This window comes from Panthera pardus, unplaced genomic scaffold (genome assembly GCF_024362965.1).
Source record: "Panthera pardus isolate Hobbes unplaced genomic scaffold, ASM2436296v1 HiC_scaffold_8, whole genome shotgun sequence".
NCBI lineage: Eukaryota > Metazoa > Chordata > Mammalia > Carnivora > Felidae > Panthera > Panthera pardus.
The window spans coordinates 22,384,891-22,395,814 of record NW_026527013.1 but is presented as its reverse complement, the minus strand read 5'-3'; the positions used below and the strand labels follow the sequence as shown (position 1 = coordinate 22,395,814).

At 50.3% G+C, this 10,924-nt stretch overlaps 1 protein-coding gene across 3 annotated transcripts in view; it reads left to right on the top strand.

The window, feature by feature from the left end:
• The window catches only part of CHDH (choline dehydrogenase), a 39,781-nt gene that overhangs the window by 1,280 nt on the left and 27,577 nt on the right, over window positions 1-10,924 (top strand). For 2 of the 3 annotated variants that reach the window (XM_053897102.1, XM_053897101.1), the window contains exon 2: window positions 3,280-3,343. The exons of the other annotated variant lie outside the window; for it this stretch is intronic. The gene's annotated coding sequence lies outside the window, so the exon portion shown is untranslated. The remainder of the gene's footprint in view (window positions 1-3,279; window positions 3,344-10,924) is intronic. 3 annotated transcript variants of the gene reach the window in all.

Here is a 10,924-nt window from a genome sequence, read left to right as displayed (position 1 = left end):
GAACTTTGTCCCCGGGTGCCAAAGAACAACAACAGCCGAGGTTTAGGCAGTGGTCAGTTTAAGCTTTAGAAAGGCCACTTGGGTGACTGTGCAGGGCAATGGGGGGCCAGCCCCTCTGAGACCAGCGAGAAGGTGGCTGCTAACCAATATGCATTCCCCTCAATGAACAGGTGAGTCCCCGTTGTGGTCCAGGCTCCGAGCTATGCTGGCTTTACAGCTGTGTGTTGGGACCATGAGTGCGAGAGGTTTGGGGAGGAGCAGGGATGCGGAGCTGAGGCCTGGAGATAGGATTTGTGAGTAGGACATTTATAGGGGGTGAAAAAAACCCGGGATGAGGGAGCAGCCCAGGGGGATCAAATGGGGCAGAGAGGTCAGGGTACGTCACTCGCAGTCAGGGGTGGCTTTGACAAGAGGGGATGAAATGGACATGGGAGGAAATGCATTCAGAGATGGGAGTGGGGTGGGGGTGGTTTTAAGAAAAGGAGGGTCGAAGGTTCTTTCTCCAGGGGCAAGAGCTGATGAGTGAAGGGGGAGGTGAGTGTGGTGTGGACGTCACTGAGCATGTGGTAGCAGGGGTGGAAGGAGGGACCCTGAGCAGCGTGGGGTGAGGGCACAGCGCTGACAGCACCCTGGCCCTCTGGGGCTCTGGGATGGTGATGATGCCCATGACCAGCTCTGTAGACAGGACTGCGGGATGGGCGTGGAGGGGAAGGACTTGTAGCCACCGCTGGTGTTCTCTGTAGGCAAGCAAGCTGTGCCTGCTTGGGGGGTGGATGGGGGGCGGGGGTCCATGCTGGCTCGGAAGGTCATTCCAAAAAGTGTTCTTCATGAGAGGTCCTTGTTGATAAGCATACAGCCTTCGAGGGGCCCGTTGGAAGGGACACCATTGGTTTGAATACCTAAGCCCAATAACATTGTGGCTTTATAAACTGGAGGCAGGGCCACTAAGTATCCAGCTGTCTTAGCTTCCTCTCTCTCTGTGACCTGTGGCATGTCACTGCCCTTCTCAAGGCCTCAGTTTCCTTTTCTGTAAAATGGGGCAGATGAGACTGTGAAGTGGCTCAGTGAGGTGACTTGAGCCTGTGAGGGAAGCAGCCTTTGGAGATACTTGGACATTCCCCCTTCAGTCCTGAATTCTGCCAGGTCTGGGTTTCTCAAAGGGCCACCACGCAGTGCACCTTCGCATCCACAGTGGCCTTGGCATCCTGGTATTTAGGAGGCACTGTTAAATGCTTGAATGAATCATTTATGCACACCTTCCCCCCATGGTGGTGCTTACACCTGCCTACCCGGGAGAGCTGCTTTGGGCTTCTTCCTCTTTCTCCTCTTCCTCCTCTGGTGGAGTGAAGGTCGGGGCCTCTGCTGGAGCCCAGAAGTCCACCCTGTCTAGTCCCTGTGACACCTGACCCCAGACTCCCTGGAACAGGCTCTGTGCCACCGCTGGCAGTTGAGACACCAGGGTTTGCCTGGATGTGCTACTCACCAGCTGCTGGCCTTGGGCGAAGCTCTCATTGTGTTGGAGTCTCAGTTTCCCTATCTGTAACATGGGGCCAGCATCAGCTCTGCTGGTCTGGCAGGGCTATTGGGAGACTACAGAGAGAGAAAGAGAGTTGAAGGATTTCAAGGTGTCGTGTCAGTTTAGGGGCAGGAAAGTCAGGATGACAAAAAAATTAATGCCTCTCTGACCCAAATAAGGAAATTCCTTTGGATCCAAGTGCCTTGACACTCTTAGGTTCTGTATCCTTTATCAGGCCTTTGTTTCTCTGCCTGGTCCATCCCAGGGAGAACAAGGCCATCGAGGTTGTTGACATTTCCCCTGGGCCCTGCCTCCGCCCAGGTGGAATTTTCCACTTTGCTCCTTTTGCAAATATTAATCAAGGTCCCGGCCAGTAACAGTGGACTCATTGTCTCATGAAGAGCAAGCCGGTTCTGGCTGCTTCCCAGGGCCTCAGCGGCCCACCCGAGCTGGGGCTTGGGTCTAGTGGGAGCACCTGTGTCCTCGGTACTCCTCCCACCCATGTTCTCCTCCGGCTCGTTGGGCTTCGCAGGGTCAAGTGTAATGCCTGCTTTGAGCCAGGGACGTGAAGCCTCACTGAGGCCCCGCGCCCACTGTTCCCAGCAGGGCCACAGGACTGCTGTTGTCTGCTCTGCTGCCGTGGCGTGGAGGGGCCAGCCCAGGAAAGAACGCAGATGGGGCCAGGCGGTGAACTCCACGTTAATATGACTTCTGCCTGTTCTGGGACAAAACCCTGTGAAGTCGCAGCCCACGTGCACTTGCATTAGTGTTTGCGTGTGTTGCCATGCTGGGACCTGAAAGCAAGTCTGAACACAAAGGGGGCAGGGACCGCTGTTCTCCCAGAGCCCCAGCTGTACATGGGGTGATGAAGTGGGCCCTAAAGGACTGGAGGGAGGGTTCCTGGAGGTGTCAGGCACACACAGGAGGGTTGGTGATCTATTTTTTTGACCAATGATACTTTAGTTAATCTATTATCAGTAATACTGTGTTTGGCCGTGGTTGCACTTGATGGAGGTGGAAACCAGGTAAGTGAGGCTATGCAGGGAGTAGGGCAGGGACAGGGCCCAGGCCACACTGGGAGTGTGACAAAATCTCCACGTGGTTTGGCTTAACACTTTTCATTCTTTGAAGGGTGTTTTTGGCTCTGAGTTCCTTTTGTTCTCCTATCAAACCTACAGAAGAGGTGGCTCTGTTCCCATTTTATGGATGAGGAAACTGAGGCCAAGAGGTGCTAAATAAACCATGAGTGGTGATGGCATTGGGGCTGCAACCCAAGGATCTTGACCACCAGCTCCCTTTACTTTTTATTTTATTATTTTCTTAAATATTTATTTATTTAAATTTTATTTAAATTTATTTATTTAATTAAATTTATTATTTAAATTTAAATTTATTTAAATTTATTATTTATTAAATAAATTTATTTATTTAATTAAATTTATTTAAATTTATAAAAATTTATTTATTTTATTTTCTTAAAAAAAATCTTTTTTAACTTCTATCCAGTTTTGAGAGACAGAGGGACAGAGTGCCAGCAGGGGAGGGGCAGAGAGAGAGGGGGACACAGGTTCTAGGCTCCGAGCTGTCAGCACAGAGCTGGACGCGGGGCTCAAACTCACGAAGGGTGGGATCATGACCTGAGCTGACTGAGTCACGCCCCCCTTCACTTTTTAAAGCCATTATCGTAAGGACGACACCCAGCAGACATAGTAACTGTGTGACATTGCTGTAGAAGTTTCTCAGCTCTTTCTTCTCTTTCACAGACAATCCACAACAGTGTGTATGCTGGCACTGGTGGCCCTGAATCCTGCCATATCTGGGTGTGAGGTGGGTTTTTTTTTTTTTTAATGTTTTATTTATTTTTGAGAGAGGGAGAGAGCATGCGTGCAAGTGAGCAGGGGGAGGGGCGGAGAGACAGGGAGACACAGGATCCAAATGGGTTCTGGCTGTCATCGCAGAGCCCGCCCACCCGAGGCTTGAACTCACAGTGAGATCATGACTTGTGCTGAAGTCCCAGGTGCCCGAGGTGGATGTTTTTTAATTGAGACTTGAAAACTGTGCACAGAGCACAGAATGTGTACGCATTTGCAGTGGAATGGTTGGGGACCCTCCAGCCTAGACCTGGCCCCCTGCCTGGGGGCAGTTCTCCGGCCTACCCTCCTTTCTTTCCCTCACTCCTTTGGTGGGGATATTTGAGATTTAAAACAGACAACAACAACAACACCCTTTTCTTTATGGAAAATTTGCAGCAAAATTAGCCAGGAGTCTTTGCTGAGCCCCACGTGTCCATCACAAAGCAGCTGTGATCCTATTTTGTCCACCCCCTCATTACACCCTGGGTTGTTTTAAAGCAAATCCCAAATCCTATTTCTTCCATTTCTTACTATGTATTTCTGAGAGAGTCATTTTAAACAACATAACCACAGGGCCATTGTCACATCTGACAAGCAGTGACGCCCTTCTTAACCTCCTCAAAAATCCAGCCAGTGTTCACATTTCCAGGGTCTAAGGAAGATCCACACGTTATTCCATAGATTTCCTTCCATCACTTTCTGTCTTATTTTTCACTTGAATCTCTTGTCAAAGAAATCTATGGAGCTTCCCTTAATCTGGGTTCTGTTGATGGGCCCTCTGGGTGTCCTTTCCTATGCTCCTGTGACTTTCCTCCGAATTGGTGGATCTGAGCAGATTCGGGTTTGAATTTTTTGGCAAGGGTATTTTGTGGGTGCAGTGTCTCTCCTGATTGGTTGAGGGCCCCCCAAATCTGGGGTGATGATCAGAAGCCGGTGGCTTGGCCTTCACCTGAGGCAGAACAAAGGAGATAGAAGTTTATTGAATACACCACAAGGGAGCGGCAGGGCAGGACAGCAGAGGAGAGACTGTCTGCCAGGAGGCGGTGGGTGGGGGCTCTTTTTAAAGGGGGAAGAGAGGAGGTATGGCGACATATGGAATTCTCCCTTTTTTTTGGTAACTTCCTGATTGTAAATAGCCCATTGGTTAATTAGGGCCTATAGATATCTCCAGGTGGGTCACCTTATGAGTCTGTCAGTATTCAGCCAGGGGGTTACTGTGACCCTTTCCACATTCCACGCCTCAATTGCCTCAAAGCGGCCTCTACGGTAAGCAGTGTTGTGTTCTTCCCTTCAGACCCCTCTCTGGACCCAAAGGAGTTGTTCGTCGTCTTGTTTCCTTTGTGTGGAGTTACTTTGGTGAGGCCCAAGCTGACCTTCAGCTGCCGTGTGGGGAGCAGATTGTAAGGTGGTGTGGAGTGGGGGTCCTGGTAGCACAGACGCCACTAGGAACCATTAGGAGGGTCCCAGGGGGAGATGATGGAGCCTGATCCAGGCGGGTGTCTGTGGGGTGGACAGATTCAGCAATACTGGCCCCAGCTCTTGTAAGAGAAGTCACTGTCCCTCTGTGCCTGTTCCCACGTCTGTCTCCTCTCCTGAAGTGAACGTATTTTTATTTATTAAAAAAAAAAATCGTTTTTGAGTTTGTTTATTTTTGAGAGAGAGAAAGAGAGAGCACGAGCTGGGGAGGGGCAGAGAGAGAAAAGGAGACACAGAATCCGAAGCAGGCTCCAGGCTCCGAGCTGCCAGTACAGAGCCGGGTGTGGGGCTCGCACCCACGAACTGTGAGATTATGACCTGAGCCAAAGTTGGACGTTCAACTGACTGAGCCACCCAGGCGCCCCATGAAGTGAATTATATATTTTTTTTTCTAAATTTATTTTTGAGAGAGAGAGAGAGACAGAGAGTGAGCAGGGGAGGAGCAGAGAGAGAGGGAGACACAGAATCCGAAGCACAGAGTTGTCAGCACAGAGCCCGATGCAGGGCTTGAACTCATGAACCGTGAGATCATGACCTGAGCAGAATTCAGACGCCCAACCGACTGAGCCACCCAGGTGCCCCGTGAATATATTTTTATATACTAGTCACACAGCAAGTGTTTACTAAGGAACAGCAGGAAACCCTGGGCCTAGGTCGTGTAGCAGGTCCTGGCAGAGCTGGGGATAAAAGCCCGGCCTTTGGTGTGGCCTCAGGCACGGAGGCTCCCATCGGGAGGCTTTCCTGGCAGCTTGAGGCACATCCCAACCTCTGCCCTGCCCTATGTCCTGCCACAGCTGCTGTACCAGGGGGTTCCTGGGGCAGGTGGGTTCTGTCCAGGCAGCCTGGGGTCCTGTCTAAAGCAGCAAATGATGAGCCATTTGAAGAAGTGAGAAGAGAATTTCTGATTTATTTGTTGATTGTGCACCAATATGTGGCAGATGACATTTCTAGGAAGAAGAACTTGACTTTTGGAGGAAGTGTCTTCTTGTTATAATTTTTACAAAATTAAGCTACAGCATACCTAGAGTAAAGTGTACCAGTGGTGAATTTTGATCTGTATATCCCCCGGGGGAGCACCACCATGTCAGGACACAGAACATTCCATGAGCCCCTCTGTCCACTCTGGTACAGATGCATGAGTTCAGTGGCCATGTTTCATACTGCCCAGGCTCAGGGCATTGTAAGCTGCAGGTAGGCCCATCCTCCTTAGGTGTCTGGCCAGCCAGCATTCCAGAATGCCAGCCCCAGGCCAGTGTTGCAGGGGGTGAGGCCGCAGAGCCCTTGTCTCAGGGGATGGGCCTTGGACAGCTCATCTCACTCTTAGTTTGTTGAGATCCCAGTAAGTGTGGTACAAGAAGTCCCACGTGGATGTGGCCAGTGGCCCAGGAAGGTTTCCCAGAGGAATTAATGGCTGAGTGGGGCCTGAGGGAAGGCAAAGAGTGGCCCAGGTGAAAGGATGTGGGGCCACATATTTGGAAAGAGGCGTAGCACATGCACAGGCCCTGGGTGTGAGGAAGGGAGGGTGGTCATGCACCTGGAACCCAGACAGCAAGGCTCATGGTGGGGTGGAAGGTGATAGAGTAGGCAGGGGGCAGACTAGGCAGAGCTGTTGGGACAAGAGGAGCCAGGAGGCCCAGAGGAAGCTAATTCCACCATCTTGGGGAGCATGGATGGCCTGGGTTAGAGGTGGCAGTGAGGGTCCCATGGGAGGAGGCAGCACCCCAGGGTTATTTACTAGACCTTCACCTCTCAGCCAGGTCTCGTCTCTGACCAAGATTCCTACCCTAGACCATGACCCTGCACTTACCTCAGCCTGCCACAGGGCTGGGCAGTTAGATGGTTGTGCCATTGGGAAGGCTTTGCCAAGCTGCAGGAAAGCTGATCCTTCACCACTTCTTGGCCACCAGAGCCCTGGTGTGGACACATGGTGCCTTGCACCCTTTCCATGTGCTGACCATGACTTTTTGTCTCCTGTGATGTGGTTTTGTTGCTCAGGCCTGTGGTGGGATGGGTCCTGGCCTCCAGCTTGAAACAGGCCAGGGACTCCATCCCTCAGGCTTCTGTCCATTTCTGTAACATGAGATTGATGATGATGATGATGATGATGATGATGATGATGGAGGAGAAGACCCCCTCCCCATGCTCCATCCCCATCCATGTCTCTGGGGGATTCAATGTGCATGGTGACCCATGTGAAGCACCCCTATTATTATTAGTATAATTATAACTCTGGTTCCATGGCTTAATGGAGCTTCATGGTCAGACAAAGGCAGATTCAGAGCACTATTCATTTTACCCACACAAAGCCCAGCCTAGAAGGTTGAGAACCTCATTGGATAGCGATACTTAATAGGGTGAGGTGGCCCCTACATTTGTTGCCCCTCATTGAATGTCATCTCTGTGCCTGACCCATCTGCTGTGTCCATCGCTGGCATTGGGGGTGGGGGCCTGAATTGACCAAAGCCTTGCTTCCCAGACAGAAGTGCCACAGGGACCAGGTGCCCAGCTCCAAGCTGCCCGGCTGGATGGAAGGGGTGGCTTGGTGCGACTGTCCCAGGAAGACGAGTGTGGCATGAGGGTCTTCTCCCCTGGACCGGGAGCCAAGAAGGGTGGAAGTCTGCTTGCCCCTTCCTCTGCTGCTCAGAGCCACAGGAGTGGCCAGACAGGGCCCTAGACAGAGCCGAGGTTGGTCCCACGAAACAGAGCAGGTCAGGGGTAGAGGCATCCAGACTCAGAAGGAAGCCTTGGATGCTACCCCACCCATGATAGGACTCCCCACCCACCCCCCAAACACACACACACCCTCAAACGATCACATGCTATCCTGGCTTTCTCTGGCTCCTTACCTCCACCCCCACTCCAGCCCTCACTTCCCAGACCGTCCATGCCAGGGAGCTCCTGTTGGTCTGTCCACCCACCCAGTCTGGAAGCCTGAGAGGACACTGCACTAGGGGTTAGGGGGTCCCCGGCCTCAAGGAGTTCCCTTTGGGTAGTGGGCCCTCCCTCTTCAACCCCACTCCCTCCACCCCCTTACTCCCTTGCACACGGTCAGCATGTTGTAGGGCCAGTCACCTTCCAACACTGTGAGCCAGGAGCCTGATTGACTCCTCTGCTTCCCCCAGCCCAAGGCTTGCCTCCTGAGGGGAGGGGGGAGCCAGCCCCTGTTGGATGCATCTCAGGAGCAGGGAAATGTTGCTCTGAGGTAGGAGCCTGCCTGGGGCAACGGGCACTAAGCCTGCCTGGAGAGAAGAGGAAAGCCCAGCCCCACCCCTGGCCATGGTCTGGGGTGGAGAGCTGAACCACATGCATCCTGAGAAGGGGAAGTGAGAGGGGCAAGTGCCCTGTGCTCTCCTGTCTCCATTATTCAGCAGATCCTGGGTTGCAGTGGGGGAGGGAGGCAGAGGCGCCTGAGGGACTTGCCCAACTTCAGCAGAGGTGGGGACCAGACAGATAAGCCCCAGTTTAGTCTACCCTGCCCAGAGGCTGGAGAGATGTGTGCCTAGTTGAAGGCCAGGCCCAGAACTTAGAGAGCAATTAAAGGTCCCTCCATGGTGGAGCATGTGGAGGGGGGTATTGGAGCCAGAGCTGTGGTAGGAGGTGAGGTTTGGAGTGACTGGGGTCAAGGAGAGTAAGTGACCGGGCATCCCCCCAAGAATAAGGGACCTGTCTTCACTTCTCCACAATAAGCTTGGTGCCTCCTGGTAAAGCTGCCACGTTGCTTCCTAATCCCGTCGACTTTGACTATTAATTATTTCAGACGTTCAGTGGAGCTACACCAACATACTGTGTCTGTCCCCGAGGTTAAAGATCAAAACATGGCGGGTGCAAGTGGAAACACCTGGGTACACCCCACTCAGAGACAGTATCCTGGATTTCTTTATACTTTCCTCAGTCCTAGGTTTGAGTCACTCAGCCTCCAGAATTGTATTGCATGTGATAGGGGAGAGTTTTTTGCAGTTTTTTTTTTATTATGGCAAAATATACATAACATAAAAATCACCACTTTAACCATTTTTAAGTGTACAATTCAGTGGCATTAAGTACGTTCACAATGTTGTACAACTATCACTGCTATCCATTTCCAAAACATTCCTCACCCCACACAGAAGTTCTGTACCCGCTAAAGAGTACAGGCATGCCTTGATTTATTGCACTTTGCTTTAAGGTGCTGTGTAGATCTGGGTTTTTCACAAATGCAAGTTTGTGACAACCCTGCATCAAGCAAGTCTGTTGGCACCATTTTTTCAACAGAATTTGCCCACCTCATGTCTGTGTCACATTTTGGTAATTCTTGCAGTATTTCAAACTTTATTATCATGCTATGGTGATGTGTGATCAGTGATCTTTGATGTTGCTGTTGTAATTGTTCTGGAGTGCCACGAACCATCCCTGCAGAAGATGGTGAACTTGATTTGTAAATCTTATGTGTCCTGTCTGCTCCACTGATCTGCCCTTCCCTGTCTCTCTCCCTCTCCTTGCTTCTTCCTATTCCCTGAGACGAAACAATATTGAACCAAGGCCAATTAACAAGCCTATAGTGGCCTCCAAGTGTTCAAATGAAAGGAAGAGTCTCATCTCTCAATTTAAATCAGAAGCTAGAAATGATTAAGCTTAGTGAAGGAGGCATGTTGAAAGCTGAGACAGGCCCAAAGGTAGGCCTCTTGAGTTAAACATTTAGCCAAGCTGTAAATGCAAAGAAAGTCCTTGAAGGAAATTAAAAGTGCTACCTTTAGGGGCACCTGGGTGACTCGGTTCGTTGAGCATCTGACTCTTGATTTTGACTCAGGTCATGATCCCAGGGTCGTGGCATCGAGCCCTTCTTTGGGCTCCACACTCACAGCACAGAGACTGCTTGGGATTCTCTCTCTTTCTCTCTCTTCCTCCCTCTGCCCCTCTCCCCTTCTCATGTGTGCCCTCTCTCTCTAAAATAAAATTAAAAGACTTTTTTTTTTTTTTTAAAGTGGTACTTCAGTGAACACACCAAAGATAAGAAAGCAGAACAGCCTTATTGCTGATATGGAGAAAGTTTGAGTGGTCTGGATAGAAGACCGAACCATGGGGCGCCTGGGTGGCTCAGTAGGTTAAGTGTCCGACTTCGGCTCAGGTCATGATCTCGCGGTTTGTGAGTTTGAGCCCCGCATTGGGCTCTGTGCTGACAGCTCAGAGCCCGGAGTCTGCTTTGAATTCTGTGTCTCCTTTCTCTCTGCCCTCCCCCACTTGTGCTCTCTCTCTCTTTTTCTCTCTCAAAAATAAATGTAAAAAAAAAAAAAAAATTTTTTTTTTTTTTTTTTTAAAGAAGATCGAACCAGCCACAACATTCCCTTAAGCTGAAGCCTAATCCGAGTAAGGCTGTAACTCTCTTCAATTCTGTGAAGGCTGAGAGAGGTGAAGCTGCAGAACAGTTGGAAGCTAGCAGAGATTTGGTCACGAGGTTTAAGGAAGGAAGCCGTCTCCCTAACATAAAAATACAAGGTGAAGCAGCAAGTGCTGATGTAGAAGCTGCAGCAAATTCTTTGGAAGGTCTAGCTAAGCTAATTGATGAAGGTGGCTATGCTAACCAGATTTTCAGTGTAGATGTAATAGTCTTACACTGAAAGAAGACGCTGTCCGGGACTTTCATAGCTGGAGAGGAGAAGTCAATGCCTGGCTTCTAAGCTTCAAAGGACAAGTTGCCTCTTTTTAGGGTGAATGTAGCTGGTGACTTTAAGGCGAAGCTAATGTTCATTTACCATTCCAAAAGTACTAGGGCCCTGAAGAATTATGCTAAATCTGGGCCATCTGAGCAGCTCCCATGGTTAAGCGTCCAACTCTTAGTTTTGGCTCAGGTCATGAGCTCACAATTTTGTGTGTTCAAGCCCCACATTGGGCTCTGCACTGGCAGGCAGCCTAGAGCCTACTTGGGATTCTCTCTCTCCTCTCTCTGTGTCCCTCCCTTACTCACACTGTCTCTCTCAAAGTAAATAAAAAAGAAAAAAAGAATTATGCTAAACCTATTCTGTCTGTACTCTATAAATGAACAACAAAGCCTGGATGACAGCACATCAGTTTATAACATGGTTTACTAAATATTTTAAGCCCA